Source organism: Drosophila miranda (assembly GCF_003369915.1).
Source record: "Drosophila miranda strain MSH22 chromosome Y unlocalized genomic scaffold, D.miranda_PacBio2.1 Contig_Y2_pilon, whole genome shotgun sequence".
In the NCBI taxonomy this organism is placed as follows: Eukaryota; Metazoa; Arthropoda; class Insecta; order Diptera; family Drosophilidae; genus Drosophila; species Drosophila miranda.
Genome location: NW_022881614.1, coordinates 32,449,825 through 32,468,105, shown reverse-complemented (window position 1 = coordinate 32,468,105; position 18,281 = coordinate 32,449,825). Strand labels below are relative to the sequence as shown.

General features: G+C 36.0%; 2 pseudogenes; both read left to right on the top strand.

Moving 5' to 3' along the window:
- Positions 1 to 7,906: 7,906 nt before the first annotated feature.
- On the top strand, positions 7,907 to 8,507 carry LOC117192639 (annotated as a pseudogene).
- On the top strand, positions 8,404 to 9,995 carry LOC117192638 (annotated as a pseudogene).
- Positions 9,996 to 18,281: the final 8,286 nt, after the last annotated feature.

The following is an 18,281-nucleotide window of genomic DNA, read 5'->3' as shown; positions in this document are numbered from 1 at the left end:
CTCCTTGTCGTGTCGTTTAATATTAGCGGCGTCTGCCGGAGGAGAGCCATACTGACTTAGTATCGGGTATAACTGTAGAGTTGCGGTGTCCGCAGCAACTCACAACGTTCCCCCTCGTTGTATTTATACCCGATACTCAAAATGAGTATTGGGGTATATTAGATTTGTGGTAAAAGTGGATGTGTGTAACGTCCAGAAGGAATCGTTTCCGACCCCATAAAGTATATATATGCTTGATCAGCATCAATAGCCGAGTCGATTGAGCCCTGTCCGTCTGTCCGTCCGTCCTTCCGTCCGTCTGTCCGTCCCCTTCAGCGCATAGTGCTCAAAGACTATAGGAGCTAGAGCAACGATGTTTTGGATCCAGACTTCTGTGATATGTCACTGCTACAAAAATATTTTAAAACTTCGCCCCGCCCACTTCCTCCCCCACAAAGAACGAAAATCTGTGGCATCCACAATTTGAAAGATATAAGAAAACCAAAAACGTAGAATTGTAGAGAATGACCATATCTTTAAGACTGCGGAATCTGAATTGGATCGTATTATTATTATCGCCAGCATCAAGAAAACAATTTCATTTTTCTCGCCCTGTCTCGATCTAACACACACGTAGCATAGGCGGCTTTGCTTAGAGTAAAACATTAGCGCCTAGATCTCAAAGACTACAAAAGCTAGAGCAACCAAATTTGGTATCCCACACTCCTAATATATCGGACCGAGACGAGTTTGTTTCAACATTTCGCCACACCCCCTTCCGCCCCCGCAAAGGATGCAAATCTGGGGATATTCACAAATCTCAGAGACTATTACGGCTAGAGTAACCAAATTTAGTATCCGCACTCCTGTTAGATGTCACTATAAAACGTATATCTCAAAATTTCGCCCCACCCCTTTCCGCCCACACAAAGAACGAAAATCTGTTGCATCCACAATATTGCAGATTTGAGAAAACTAAAAACGCAGAATCATAGATAATGACCATATCTATCAGATTGCTGAATCTGGATCAGATCAGATCATTTTTATAGCCAAAAGGAACAGATCAATTTGCACTGGCTACACAGCGCCTGACGTCACGCTCAGACTGATTTTCTGTCTCTCTCGCACGCACTCCTTGTCGTGTCGTTTAATATTAGCGGCGTCTGCCGGAGGAGAGCCATACTGACTTAGTATCGGGTATAACTGTAGAGTTGCGGTGTCCGCAGCAACTCACAACGTTCCCCCTCGTTGTATTTATACCCGATACTCAAAATGAGTATTGGGGTATATTAGATTTGTGGTAAATGCGGATGTGTGGAACGTCCAGAAGGAATCGTTTCCGACCCCATAAAGTATATATATTCTTGATCAGCATCAATAGCCGAGTCGATTGAGCCATGTCTGTCTGTCCGTCTGTCCGTCCGTCCGTCTGTCCGTCTGTCCGTCCCCTTCAGCGCCTAGAGCTCAAAGACTATAAGAGCGAGAGCAACGAAGTTTTGGATCCAGACTTCTGTGATATGTCACTGCAACAAGAATATTTCAAAACTTTGCCCGGCCAACTTCCGCCCCCACAAAGGGCGAAAATCTGTGGCATCCACAATTTCGACGATACGAGAAAACTAAAAACGCAGAATCTTAGAAGATGACTATATCTTCCAGAGTGCAAAATCTGAACCAGATCGTATAATTATTATAGCCAGAATCAAGACGAGGGGGAACGTTGTGAGTTGCTGCGGACACCGCAACTCTACGGTTATACCCGATACTAAGTCAGTATGGCTCTCCTCCGCAGACGCCGCTAATATTAAACGACACGACAAAGAGTGCGTGCGAGAGAGACAGAAAATCAGTCTGAGCGTGACGTCGGGCGCTGCGTAGCCACTGCAAATTGATTTGTTCCTATTGGCTATAAAAATGATCTGATCTGATCCAGATTCAGCAATCTGATAGATATGGTCATTATCTATGATTCTGCGTTTTTAGTTTTCTCGAATGTGCAATTTTGTGGATGCAACAGATTTTCGTCTTTTGTGTAGGCGGAAGGGGTGGGGCGAAATTTTGAGATACACGTTTTATAGTAAGATCTAACAGGAGTGCGGGTACCAAATTTGGTTACTCTAGCCTTAATAGTCTCTGAGATTTTTGAATATCTCCAGATTTTCGTCCGTTGCGGGGCGGAAGGGGGTGTGGCGAAATTTTGAAACAAACTCGTCTCGGTCCGATATATTAGGAGTGTGGATACCAAATTTGGTTGCTCTAGCTTTTGTAGTCTCTGAGATCTAGGCGCTAATGTTTTACTCTAAGCAAAGCCGCCTATGCTACGTGTGTGTTAGAGAGAGACAGGGCGAGAAAATATGAAATTGTTTTCTTGATGCTGGCTATAATAATGATACGATCCAATTCAGATTCCGCAGTCTTAAAGATATGGTCATTCTCTACAATTCTACGTTTTTGGTTTTATCATATCGTCGAAATTGTGGATGCCACAGATTTTCGCCCTTTGTGGGGGAGGAAGTGGGCGGGGCGAAGTTTTGAAATATTTTTGTAGCAGTGACATATCACAGAAGTCTGGATCCAAAACATCATTGCTCTAGCTCTTATAGTCTTTGAGTACTATGCGCTGAAGGGGACGGACAGACGGACAGACGGACGGACGGACAGACAGACAGGGCTCAATCGACTCGGCTATTGATGCTGATCAAGAATATACATACTTTATGGGGTCGGAAACGATTCCTTCTGGACGTTACACACATCCACTTTTACCACAAATCTAATATACCCCAATACTCATTTTGAGTATCGGGTATAAAAACAATTTCATTTTTTCTCGCCCTGTCTCTCTGTAACACACACGTAGCATAGGCGGCTTTGCTTCGAGAAAAACATTAGCGCCTAGATCTCAGAGACTACAAAAGCTAGAGCAACTAAATTTGGTATCCATACTCCTAATATATCGGACCAAGACGAGTTTGTTTCAAAATTTCGCCACACCCCCTTCCGCCCCCGCAAAGGATGAAAATCTGGGGATATTCACAAATCTCAGAGACTATTAAGGCTAGAGTAACCAAATTTGGTATCCGCACTCCTGTTAGATCTTACTATATAACGTGTATCTCAAAATTTCGCCCCACCCCCTTCCGCCCACACAAAGGTCGAAAATCTGTTGCATCCACAATATTGCACATTCGAAAAAAATAAAAACGCAGAATCATAGATAATGACCATATCTATCAGATTGCTGAATCTGGATCAGATCAGATCATTTTTATAGCCAAAAGGAACAAATCAATTTGCACTGGCTACGCAGCGCCTGACGTCACGCTCAGACTGATTTTCTGTCTCTCTCGCACGCACTCCTTGTCGTGTCGTTTAATATTAGCGGCGTCTGCCGGAGGAGAGCCATACTGACTTAGTATCGGGTATAACTGTAGAGTTGCGGTGTCCGCAGCAACTCACAACGTTCCCCCTCGTTATACCCGATACTCAAAATGAGTATTGGGGTATATTAGATTTGTGGTAAAAGTGGATGTGTGTAACGTCCAAAAGGAATCGTTTCCGACCCCATAAAGTATATATATTCTTGATCAGCATCAATAGCCGAGTCAATTGAGCCATGTCTGTCTGTCCGTCCGTCCGTCTGTCCGTCTGTCCGTCTGTCCGTCCCTTTCAGCGCCTAGTGCTCAAAGACTATAAGAGCTAGAGCAACGATGTTTTGGATCCAGACTTCTGTGATATGTCACTGCTACAAAAATATTTCAAAACTTTGCCCCGCATACTTCCGCCCCCACAAAGGGCGAAAAACTGTGGCATCCACAATTTTAAAGATATGGGAAAACCAAAAACGTAGAATTGTAGAGAATGACCATATCTTTAAGACTGCGGAATCTGAGTTGGATCTTATTATTATTATAGCCAGCATCAAGAAAACAATTTCATTTTTTCTCGCCCTGTCTCTCTCTAACACACACGTAGCATAGGCGGCTTTGCTTAGAGTAAAACATTAGCGCCTAGATCTCAGAGACTACAAAAGCTAGAGCAACCAAATTTGGTATCCACACTCCTAATATATCGGACCGAGACGAGTTTGTTTCAAAATTTCGCCACACCCCCTTCCGCCCCCGCAAAGGATGCAAATCTGGAGATATTCACAAATCTCAGAGACTATTACGGCTAGACTAACCAAATTTAGTATCCGCACTCCTGTTAGATGTCACTATAAAACGTTTATCTCAAAATTTCGCCACACCCCCTTCCGCCCACACAAAGGACGAAAATCTGTTGCATCCACAATATTGCAGATTTGAGAAAACTAAAAACGCAGAATCATAGATAATGACCATATCTATCAGATTGCTGAATCTGGATCAGATCAGATCATTTTTATAGCCAAAAGGAACAAATCAATTTGCACTGGCTACGCAGCGCCCGACGTCACGCTCAGACTGATTTTCTGTCTCTCTCGCACGCACTCCTTGTCGTGTCGTTTAATATTAGCGGCGTCTGCCGGAGGAGAGCCATACTGACTTAGTATCGGGTATAACTGTAGAGTTGCGGTGTCTGCAGCAACTCACAACGTTCCCCCTCGTTATACCCGATACTCAAAATGAGTATTGGGGTATATTAGATTTGCGGTAAAAGTGGATGTGTGTAACGTCCAAAAGGAATCGTTTCCGACCCCATAAAGTGTATATATTCTTGATCAGCATCAATAGCCGAGTCGATTGAGCCATGTCTGTCTGTCCGTCCGTCCGTCTGTCCGTCTGTCCGTCCCCTTCAGCGCCTAGTGCTCAAAGACTATAAGAGCTAGAGCAACGATGTTTTGGATCCAGACTTCTGTGATATGTCACTGCTACAAAAATATTTCAAAACTTTGCCCGCATACTTCCGCCCCCACAAAGGGCGAAAATCTGTGGCATCCACAATTTTAAAGATATGGGAAAACCAAAAACGTAGAATTGTAGAGAATGACCATATCTTTAAGACTGCGGAATCTGAGTTGGATCTTATTATTATTATAGCCAGCATCAAGAAAACAATTTCATTTTTTCTCGCCCTGTCTCTCTCTAACACACACGTAGCATAGGCGGCTTTGCTTAGAGTAAAACATTAGCGCCTAGATCTCAGAGACTACAAAAGCTAGAGCAACCAATTTTGGTATCCACACTCCTAATATATCGGACCGAGACGAGTTTGTTTCAAAATTTCGCCACACCCCTTCCGTCCCCGCAAAGGATGAAAATCTGGGGATATTCACAAATCTCAGAGACTATTACGGCTAGAGTAACCAAATTTGGTATCCGCACTCCTGTTAGATCTTACTATATAACGTGTATCTCAAAATTTCGCCCCACCCCCTTCCGCCCACACAAAGGCCGAAAATCTGTTGCATCCACAATATTGCACATTCGAAAAAACTAAAAACGCAGAATCATAGATAATGACCATATCTATCAGATTGCTGAATCTGGATCAGATCAGATCATTTTTATAGCCAAAAGGAAAAAATCAATTTGCACTGGCTACGCAGCGCCTGACGTCACGCTCAGACTGATTTTCTGTCTCTCTCGCACGCACTCCTTGTCGTGTCGTTTAATATTAGCGGCGTCTGCCGGAGGAGAGCCATACTGACTTAGTATCGGGTATAACTGTAGAGTTGCGGTGTCTGCAGCAACTCACAACGTTCCCCCTCGTTATACCCGATACTCAAAATGAGTATTGGGGTATATTAGATTTGCGGTAAAAGTGGATGTGTGTAACGTCCAAAAGGAATCGTTTCCGACCCCATAAAGTATATATATTCTTGATCAGCATCAATAGCCGAGTCGATTGAGCCATGTCTGTCTGTCCGTCCGTCCGTCTGTCCGTCTGTCCGTCCCCTTCAGCGCCTAGTGCTCAAAGACTATAAGAGCTAGAGCAACGATGTTTTCGATCCAGACTCCTGTGATATGTCACTGCTACAAAAATATTTCAAAACTTTGCCCCGCATACTTCCGCCCCCACAAGGGACGAAAATCTGTGGCATCCACAATTTTAAAGATATGAGAAAACCAAAAACGTAGAATTGTAGAGAATTACCATATATTTAAGACTGCGGAATCTGAATTGGATCTTATTATTATTATAGCCAGCATCAAGAAAACAATTTCATTTTTTCTCGCCCTGTCTCTCTCTAACACACACGTAGCATAGGCGGCTTTGCTTAGAGTAAAACATTAGCGCCTAGATCTCAGAGACTACAAAAGCTAGAGCAACCAAATTTGGTATCCACACTCCTAATATATCGGACCGAGACGAGTTTGTTTCAAAATTTCGCCACACCCCCTTCCGCCCCCGCAATGGATGCAAATCTGGGGAGATTCACAAATCTCAGAGATTATTACGGCTAGAGTAACCAAATTTAGTATCCGCACTCCTGTTAGATGTCACTATAAAACGTTTATCTCAAAATTTCGCCACACCTCCTTCCGCCCACACAAAAGACGAAAATCTGTTGCATCCACAGATTATTAGCTGTGCTTAATAAAAATCATCATAATGTTATAGCAGGTATAAAATTTAATAATCCTTTATTAATTAATAAACTTCGTCTACCTAAACGTTCATAAGATACATTAGCTAAACAAAATAATCCAGAAGAACAAAGCCCATGAGCAATTATTAATGTGTATGAACCACATAATCCTCAATAAGTTATTGTTAAAAGACCAGCTAATACAATTCCTATATGAGCAACTGAAGAATAAGCAATTAAAGCTTTTAAATCAGTTTGTCGTAAACAAATTAATCTTACTAAAACACCACCCACTAAACTAATTCTAATCCAGATAAATCTATATTTTAAATTTATTAATTGAAGAAATGAAATAACTCGTAATAAACCATAACCTCCTAATTTTAATATAATTCCAGCCAAAATTATAGAACCTGAAACAGGAGCTTCAACATGAGCTTTTGGCAATCATAAATGAACTAAAAATATAGGTATTTTTACTAAAAAAGCACACAATATACAAAAGTATAATAAATCATAATTAAATATATAATTATTTATTAAATAAAAATTTATTGAATTTACTTCATTTATTACATAAAAAATACCAATTAATATAGGTAAAGAAACTAATAAAGTGTAAAATAATAAATAAACACCAGCCTGTAAACGTTCAGGTTGATAGCCTCAACCTAAAATTAAAAATAAAGAAGGAATTAAACTTCTTTCAAAAAATAAATAAAATATAAATAAATTTATTCTTCTAAATGTTAAAACTAATAATAACAATAATAAAATAACATTTAATAAAAATAAATTTTTATAATTATTATATTTATTAACACTTTCTCTAGCTAATAATATTAAAGAACAAATTCACAAACTTAACAAAATCAATCCATAAGAAAGCATATCACTCCCTAAAAAATAAGAAATTTCAGATCAATAATTTATAAAATTATTTATAATTAAAAAAATAAATCTAATAAAAAATAATAAAATTTGTACCATCCAGTACATATTATTAATAAAACAAATTGGGGATAAAAATACTAAAAAAAATACTAACTTTAACATTATATAATTCTAAAAGATTGAAAATAATCATTACCATGAGTACGAATTATAGAAACTAAAATAGATAAACCAAGAGCACCTTCACATACACTAAAAGTTAAAAATATTATTCTAAAACAAATTTCATAATTTAATAAATTTAAATAAATAAATAATATAAAAAACAATATTAAAACAATAAATTCTAAACTTAATAATATAGAAAGTAAATGTTTTCGATTAGAAACAAAACAAAATAAACCTAAAATAAAAAAAAATTATAGGTAATCTTCAATATAAAATTATAATCATTAGTTTTAATAGTTTAATAAAAACATTGGTCTTGTAAATCAAAAATAAAATATATTTTTTTAAAACTTCAAGAGAAAAGAAATTTCTTTTTCATTAATCCCCAAAATTAATATTTTAAATAAACTACCTCTTGATATTATACAATTAATTCTATATTCATTAATTTTAACAACTTCAATTATTTTTTTAAATATAATTCATCATTTAGCTATAGGATTAACTTTATTAATCCAAACAAGTTTTATTTGCCTAATTTCAGGATTAATAACAAAAAGTTTTTGATATTCTTATATTTTATTTTTAATTTTTTTAGGAGGAATATTAGTATTATTTATTTATGTAACATCATTAGCATCTAATGAAATATTTAATTTATCAATTAAATTAACTTTATTTTCAACATCAATTTTATTTATTTTATTTTTTATAAGATTTTTAATTGATAAATCATCTTTTTCATTTTTTTTAATTAATAATGAAATAGAATCAATTTTTAATTTTAATTCATATTTTTTAGAAAATTCTCTATCTTTAAATAAATTATATAATTTCCCAACAAATTTAATTACAATTTTATTAATAAATTATTTATTAATTACATTAATTGTTGTAGTAAAAATTACTAAGTTATTTAAAGGTCCTCTTCGTGTAATAAATTAACTAATGAATAAACCTTTACGAACTTCCCATCCATTATTTGAAATTGCTAATAATGCATTAGTAGATTTACCAGCCCCTATTAATATTTCAAGATGATGAAATTTTGGTTCATTATTAGGATTATGCTTAATTATTCAAATTTTAACAGGGTTATTTTTAGCAATACATTATACTGCTGATGTTAATATAGCTTTTTATAGAGTAAATCATATTTGTCGAGATGTAAATTATGGATGATTATTACGAACTTTACATGCTAACGGAGCATCATTCTTTTTTATTTGTATTTATTTACATGTAGGACGAGGAATATACTACGGATCTTATTTATTTACACCTACATGATTAGTAGGAGTGATTATTCTATTCTTAGTAATAGGAACAGCTTTTATAGGATATGTTTTACCTTGAGGACAAATATCTTTTTGAGGGGCTACTGTAATTACAAATTTATTATCCGCCGTACCTTATTTAGGTATTGATTTAGTACAATGAGTATGAGGTGGATTCGCTGTTGATAATGCAACTTTAACTCGATTTTTTACTTTTCATTTTATTTTACCTTTTATCGTATTAGCAATAACAATAATTCATTTATTATTTTTACACCAAACAGGATCTAATAATCCTATTGGTTTAAATTCTAATATTGATAAAATTCCTTTTCATCCTTATTTTACATTTAAGGATATTGTTGGTTTCATTGTAATAATCTTTTTATTGCTAAACTTACTTCATAAGAAATTGTTTGAGCAACAGCTCGTAATCCACCTAATAAAGCATAATTTGAATTAGAAGACCAACCAGCAATTATTACAGTATAAACTCCTAATCTAGTACAACATAAAAAAAATAATCCTCCTAAGTTAAAAGAATATAATTTAACAAAAAAAGGTATACATATTCAAACAAATAAAGATAAAAATAATGAAAAAATAGGAGAAATATAATATCTTAAATAATTAGACAAAAGAGGATAAGTTTGTTCTTTTGTAAATAATTTAATTGCATCACAAAAAGGTTGAGGAATTCCTATTAAACCTACTTTATTTGGACCTTTACGAATTTGAATATATCCTAATACTTTACGTTCTAATAAAGTTAAAAAAGCTACACTCACTAATACACAAATAATTAATAATAAACTTCCAATTAATGATAAAATAAATTCTATATAAAACAAGTACTATTTGTAATAAAAATTACATAAATAAATTCTAAATTTATTGCACTAATCTGCCAAAATAGCTTTATTTATATTAATAATATTCTTTTTTAAAATATAATTATTCTAATATTTGGTCCTTTCGTACTAAAATATTATAATTTTTTAAAGATAGAAACCAACCTGGCTTACACCGGTTTGAACTCAGATTATGTAAGAATTTAAAAGTCGAGCAGACTTAAAATTTGAACGGCTACACCCAAAATTATATCTTAATCCAACATCGAGGTCGCAATCTTTTTTATCGATATGAACTCTCCAAAAAAATTACGCTGTTATCCCTAAAGTAACTTAATTTTTTAATCATTATTAATGGATCAATAATTCATAAATTAATGTTTTTAAAAATTAAAAGCTTTTTAAATTTTAATATCACCCCAATAAAATATTTTTATTTATTAAAATAAAATTAATCTTTACAATTAAAATAAAAAAAAATATAAAGATTTATGGGGTCTTCTCGTCTTTTAAATTTATTTTAGCTTTTTGACTAAAAAATAAAATTCTATAAAAAATTTAAATGAAACAGTTAATATTTCGTCCAACCATTCATTCCAGCCTTCAATTAAAAGACTAATGATTATGCTACCTTTGCACAGTCAGAATACTGCGGCCATTTAAAATTTCAGTGGGCAGGTTAGACTTTAAATTTAATTCAAAAAGACATGTTTTTGTTAAACAGGCGAACATTATTTTTGCCGAATTCTTTATTTAAACTTTTCATTAAAATTTATCTAAACATAAAAATATACTAATTCTATCATTATTTCTTAACTTTAAAAATTAAAATTAATATTCTAATAAATAATTAAAATATAATAAATAATTTAATTTATAAAATAAATTATAACACATTTTTTAATAATTGCTAATTCTAAGCATATATTTATTAAATTTATTTATTATTTTTAAAAATTTATTTTAAAGCTTATCCATAAAATATTAAAATTATAAATTATTAATTTAAATAAATTAATAATTAAATTAATAAATTTATAATTTCTGAATTAAATTCATTTCTTAGAAAACTAGATACCTTTAAAAACGAATAACATTTCATTTCTAATATAATATTATAAATAATTTTATTACATTAACTTATATATTATATTAACTCTTTTAAAATCGAGAAAAATATATTTATACTTTTTATTTAATAAACACTGATACACAAGGTACAATAAATTAAATTTTCTTTTAAAATAAAAATTTTTCAAATTATTTCAATTTTCTTTTACAATACTATTAAACTATTATTAAAATTATTTTTTCTTTAAACAATACTAAAACTTTAAATTTTACAGTTATTTCTAATATTTAAATTTTAAACAAAAAAAAATTAATAAATAAAAACTAATCAATCTATATTGATTTGCACAAAAATCTTTTCAATGTAAATGAAATGCTTTACTTAATAAGCTTTAAATTGTCATTCTAGATACACTTTCCAGTACATCTACTATGTTACGACTTATCTTACCTTAATAATAAGAGCGACGGGCGATGTGTACATATTTTAGAGCTAAAATCAAATTATTTATCTTTATAATTTTACTACCAAATCCACCTTCAAAAACTTTTTCATAATTTTATCCGTATAAATAATTTTATTGTAACCCATTATTACTTAAATATAAGCTACACCTTGATCTGATATAAATTTTTATTAAAATTATTGAATATTATTATTCTTATAAAATATTCTGATAACGACGGTATATAAACTGATTACAAATTTAAGTAAGGTCCATCGTGGATTATCGATTACAAAACAGGTTCCTCTGGATAGACTAAAATACCGCCAAATTTTTTAAGTTTCAAGAACATAACTATTACTACTTTAATATTTATATTTACATTTTAAATAATAGGGTATCTAATCCTAGTTTTTTAAAAAAATTTTTTAGCTTCAATTATTTTTTATAAAAATATTTTGAATATAAAATTTCACTTAATAAATTCAATTTTCTTTTAATTTATAAACTTAACTAATACTAAAAAAATTTATTTGTATTATTAGTGTAACCGCGACTGCTGGCACCAATTTGGTCAATACTCTTTAACATTGCTATTTCTAAATTTCTTTAATTAATAATACTAATTACTGCGAATAAATAAATTATAAATATTTTTAAAATAAATATAAATTCATACAAAAATTTACATATAAATCAAATTAATAATAAATTTTTAAGCCAAAATAAAACTTTAAAATTATAATAAAAATTATTAATAAAATTCATTAATAAAAATTTTATTTATAAAAATAATAAAATTTAATAAATAAAACTTTATAAATAAATTTTTATAAAAATAATTTTTATTAATTACTAAAGCTGATAAAATCCCTGCAATAAAATAATAATTACAATTAATAAATTAATGATTTTAAATTTTAATTACTAGTAAATAAATTAATATATAATAATTTTATTCCCCTAGAATAAAAAATTTCTTATTAAATAAAAATTCTTGTAAAAAAAATCATAAAAATTTAAAATTTAAAAATTTGCAGATTCGAAAAAACTAAAAACGCAGAATCATAGATAATGACCATATCTATCAGATTGCTGAATCTGGATCGGATCAGATCATTTTTATAGCCAAAAGGAACAAATCAATTTGCACTGGCTACGCAGCGCCCGACGTCACGCTCAGACTGATTTTCTGTCTCTCTCGCACGCACTCCTTGTCGTGTCGTTTAATATTAGCGGCGTCTGCCGGAGGAGAGCCATACTGACTTAGTATCGGGTATAACTGTAGAGTTGCGGTGTCTGCAGCAACTCACAACGTTCTCCCTCGTTATACCCGATACTCAAAATGAGTATTGGGGTATATTAGATTTGCGGTAAAAGTGGATGTGTGTAACGTCCAAAAGGAATCGTTTCCGACCCCATAAAGTATATATATTCTTGATCAGCATCAATAGCCGAGTCGATTGAGCCATGTCTGTCTGTCCGTCCGTCCGTCTGTCCGTCTGTCCGTCCCCTTCAGCGCCTAGTGCTCAAAGACTATAAGAGCTAGAGCAACGATGTTTTGGATCCAGACTTCTGTGATATGTCACTGCTACAAAAATATTTCAAAACTTTGCCCCGCATACTTCCGCCCCCACAAAGGGCGAAAATCTGTGGCATCCACAATTTTAAAGATATGGGAAAACCAAAAACGTAGAATTGTAGAGAATGACCATATCTTTAAGACTGCGGAATCTGAGTTGGATCTTATTATTATTATAGCCAGCATCAAGAAAACAATTTCATTTTTTCTCGCCCTGTCTCTCTCTAACACACACGTAGCATAGCCGGCTTTGCTTAGAGTAAAACATTAGCGCCTAGATCTCAGAGACTACAAAAGCTAGAGCAACCAAATTTGGTATCCACACTCCTAATATATCGGACCGAGACGAGGTTGTTTCAAAATTTCGCCACACCCCCTTCCGCCCCCGCAATGGATGCAAATCTGGGGATATTCACAAATCTCAGAGACTATTACGGCTAGAGTAACCAAATTTAGTATCCGCACTCCTGTTAGATGTCACTATAAAACGTTTATCTCAAAATTTCGCCACACCCCCTTCCGCCCACACAAAGGACGAAAATCTGTTGCATCCACAATATTGCACATTCGAAAAAACTAAAAACGCAGAATCATAGATAATGACCATATCTATCAGATTGCTGAATCTGGATCGGATCAGATCATTTTTATAGCCAAAAGGAACAAATCAATTTGCACTGGCTACGCAGCGCCTGACGTCACGCTCAGACTGATTTTCTGTCTCTCTCGCACGCACTCCTTGTCGTGTCGTTTAATATTAGCGGCGTCTGCCGGAGGAGAGCCATACTGACTTAGTATCGGGTATAACTGTAGAGTTGCGGTGTCTGCAGCAACTCACAACGTTCTCCCTCGTTATACCCGATACTCAAAATGAGTATTGGGGTATATTAGATTTGCGGTAAAAGTGGATGTGTGTAACGTCCAAAAGGAATCGTTTCCGACCCCATAAAGTATATATATTCTTGATCAGCATCAATAGCCGAGTCGATTGAGCCATGTCTGTCTGTCCGTCCGTCCGTCTGTCCGTCTGTCCGTCCCCTTCAGCGCCTAGTGCTCAAAGACTATAAGAGCTAGAGCAACGATGTTTTGGATCCAGACTTCTGTGATATGTCACTGCTACAAAAATATTTCAAAACTTTGCCCGCATACTTCCGCCCCCACAAAGGGCGAAAATCTGTGGCATCCACAATTTTAAAGATATGGGAAAACCAAAAACGTAGAATTGTAGAGAATGACCATATCTTTAAGACTGCGGAATCTGAGTTGGATCTTATTATTATTATAGCCAGCATCAAGAAAACAATTTCATTTTTTCTCGCCCTGTCTCTCTCTAACACACACGTAGCATAGCCGGCTTTGCTTAGAGTAAAACATTAGCGCCTAGATCTCAGAGACTACAAAAGCTAGAGCAACCAAATTTGGTATCCACACTCCTAATATATCGGACCGAGACGAGTTTGTTTCAAAATTTCGCCACACCCCCTTCCGCCCCCGCAATGGATGCAAATCTGGGATATTCACAAATCTCAGAGACTATTACGGCTAGAGTAACCAAATTTAGTATCCGCACTCCTGTTAGATGTCACTATAAAACGTTTATCTCAAAATTTCGCCACACCCCTTCCGCCCACACAAAGGACGAAAATCTGTTGCATCCACAATATTGCACATTTGAAAAAACTAAAAACGCAGAATCATAGATAATGACCATATCTATCAGATTGCTGAATCTGGATCGGATCAGATCATTTTTATAGCCAAAAGGAACAAATCAATTTGCACTGGCTACGCAGCGCCTGACGTCACGCTCAGACTGATTTTCTGTCTCTCTCGCACGCACTCCTTGTCGTGTCGTCTAATATTAGCGGCGTCTGCCGGAGGAGAGCCATACTGACTTAGTATCGGGTATAACTGTAGAGTTGCGGTGTCTGCAGCAACTCACAACGTTCTCCCTCGTTATACCCGATACTCAAAATGAGTATTGGGGTATATTAGATTTGCGGTAAAAGTGGATGTGTGTAACGTCCAAAAGGAATCGTTTCCGACCCCATAAAGTATATATATTCTTGATCAGCATCAATAGCCGAGTCGATTGAGCCATGTCTGTCTGTCCGTCCGTCCGTCTGTCCGTCTGTCCGTCCCCTTCAGCGCCTAGTGCTCAAAGACTATAAGAGCTAGAGCAACGATGTTTTGGATCCAGACTTCTGTGATATGTCACTGCTACAAAAATATTTCAAAACTTTGCCCCGCATACTTCCGCCCCCACAAAGGGCGAAAATCTGTGGCATCCACAATTTTAAAGATATGGGAAAACCAAAAACGTAGAATTGTAGAGAATGACCATATCTTTAAGACTGCGGAATCTGAGTTGGATCTTATTATTATTATAGCCAGCATCAAGAAAACAATTTCATTTTTTCTCGCCCTGTCTCTCTCTACCACACGCGTAGCATAGCCGGCTTTCCTTAGAGTACATCACTAGCTCCTAGATCTCAAAGACTACAAAAGCTAGAGCAACCAAATTTGGTATCCACACTCCTAATATATCGGACCGAGACGAGTTTGTTTCAAAATTTCGCCACACCCCTTCCGCCCCCGCAATGGATGCAAATCTGGGATATTCACAAATCTCAGAGACTATTACGGCTAGAGTAACCAAATTTAGTATCCGCACTCCTGTTAGATGTCACTATAAAACGTTTATCTCAAAATTTCGCCACACCCCCTTCCGCCCACACAAAGGACGAAAATCTGTTGCATCCACAATATTGCAGATTTGAGAAAACTAAAAACGCAGAATCATAGATAATGACCATATCTATCAGATTGCTGAATCCGGATCAGATCAGATTATTTTTATAGCCAAAAGGAACAAATCAATTTGCACTGGCTACGCAGCGCCCGACGTCACGCTCAGACTGATTTTCTGTCTCTCTCGCACGCACTCTTTGTCGTGTCGTTTAATATTAGCGGCGTCTGCCGGAGGAGAGCCATACTGACTTAGTATCGGGTATAACTGTAGAGTTGCGGTGTCTGCAGCAACTCACAACGTTCTCCCTCGTTATACCCGATACTCAAAATGAGTATTGGGGTATATTAGATTTGCGGTAAAAGTGGATGTGTGTAACGTCCAAAAGGAATCGTTTCCGACCCCATAAAGTATATAAATTCTTGATCAGCATCAATAGCCGAGTCGACTGTGCCATGTCTGTCTGTCCGTCTGTCCGTCCGTCCGTCCCCTTCAGCGCCTAGTGCTCAAAGACTATAAGAGCGAGAGCAACGATGTTTTGGATCCAGACTTCTGTGATATGTCACTGCTACAAGAATATTTCAAAACTTTGCCCCGCCCACTTCCGCCCCCACAAAGGGCGAAAATCTGTGGCATCCACAATTTCGACGATACGAGAAAACTAAAAACGCAGAATCTTAGAAAATGACTATATCTTCTAGAGTGCAAAATCTGAACCAGATCGTATTATTATTATAGCCAGAATCAAGAAAACAATTTCATTTTTTCTCGCCCTGTCTCTCTCTAACACACACGTAGCATAGCCGGCTTTGCTTAGAGTAAAACATTAGCGCCTAGATCTCAGAGACTACAAAAGCTAGAGCAACCAAATTTGGTATCCACACTCCTAATATATCGGACCGAGACGAGTTTGTTTCAAAATTTCGCCACACCCCCTTCCGCCCCCGCAAAGGATGCAAATCTGGGGATATTCACAAATCTCAGAGACTATTACGGCTAGAGTAACCAAATTTAGTATCCGCACTCCTGTTAGATGTCACTATAAAACGTTTATCTCAAAATTTCGCCACACCCCCTTCCGCCCACACAAAGGACGAAAATCTGTTGCATCCACAATATTGCACATTCGAAAAAACTAAAAACGCAGAATCATAGATAATGACCATATCTATCAGATTGCTGAATCTGGATCAGATCAGATCATTTTTATAGCCAAAAGGAACAAATCAATTTGCACTGGCTACGCAGCGCCCGACGTCACGCTCAGACTGATTTTCTGTCTCTCTCGCACGCACTCTTTGTCGTGTCGTTTAATATTAGCGGCGTCTGCCGGGGCAGAGCCATACTGACTAAGTATCGGGTATAACTGTAGAGTTGCGGTGTCCGCAGCAACTCACAACGTTCCCCCTCGTTAGTTTTCTCGAATGTGCAATATTGTGGATGCAACAGATTTTCGTCCTTTGTGTGGGCGGAAGTGGGTGGGGCGAAATTTTGAGATACACGTTATATAGTAAGATCTAACAGGAGTGCGGATACCAAATTTGGTTACTCTAGCCTTAATAGTCTCTGAGATTTGTGAAAATCCCCAGATTTTCGTCCTTTGCGGGGCGGAAGGGGGTGTGGCGAAATTTTGAAACAAACTCGTCTCGGTCCGATATATTAGGAGTGTGGATACCAAATTTGGTTGCTCTAGCTTTTGTAGTCTCTGAGATCTAGGCGCTAATGTTTTACTCTAAGCAAAGCCGGCTATGCTACGTGTGTGTTAGAGAGAGACAGGGCGAGAAAAAATGAAATTGTTTTCTTGATTCTGGCTATAATAATTATACGATCTGGTTCAGATTTTGCACTCTAGAAGATATAGTCATCTTCTAAGATTCTGCGTTTTTAGTTTTCTCGTATCGTCGAAATTGTGGATGCCACAGATTTTCGCCCCTTTTGTGGGGGCGGAAGTGGGCGGGGCAAAGTTTTGAAATATTCTTGTAGCAGTGACATATCACAGAAGTCTGGATCCAAAACATCGTTGCTCTCGCTCTTATAGTCTTTGAGCACTAGTCGCTGAAGGGGACGGACGGACGGACAGACGGACAGACAGACATGGCACAGTCGACTCGGCTATTGATGCTGATCAAGAATTTATATACTTTATGGGGTCGGAAACGATTCCTTTTGGACGTTACACACATCCACTTTTACCAGAAATCTAATATACCCCAATACAACCAAATTTGGTATCCACACTCCTAATATATCGGACCGAGACGAGTTTGTTTCAAAATTTCGCCACACCCCCTTCCGCCCCCGCAAAGGATGCAAATCTGGGGATATTCACAAATATCAGAGACTATTACGGCTAGAGTAACCAAATTTAGTATCCGCACTCCTGTTAGATGTCACTATAAAACGTTTATCTCAAAATTTCGCCACACCCCCTTCCGCCCACACAAAGGACGAAAATCTGTTGCATCCACAATATTGCACATTCGAAAAAACTAAAAACGCAGAATCATAGATAATGACCATATCTATCAGACTGCTGAATCTGGATCGGATCAGATCATTTTTATAGCCAAAAGGAACAAATCAATTTGCACTGGCTACGCAGCGCCTGACGTCACGCTCAGACTGATTTTCTGTCTCTCTCGCACGCACTCCTTGTCGTGTCGTTTAATATTAGCGGCGTCTGCCGGAGGAGAGCCATACTGACGTAGTATCGGGTATAACTGTAGAGTTGCGGTGTCTGCAGCAAC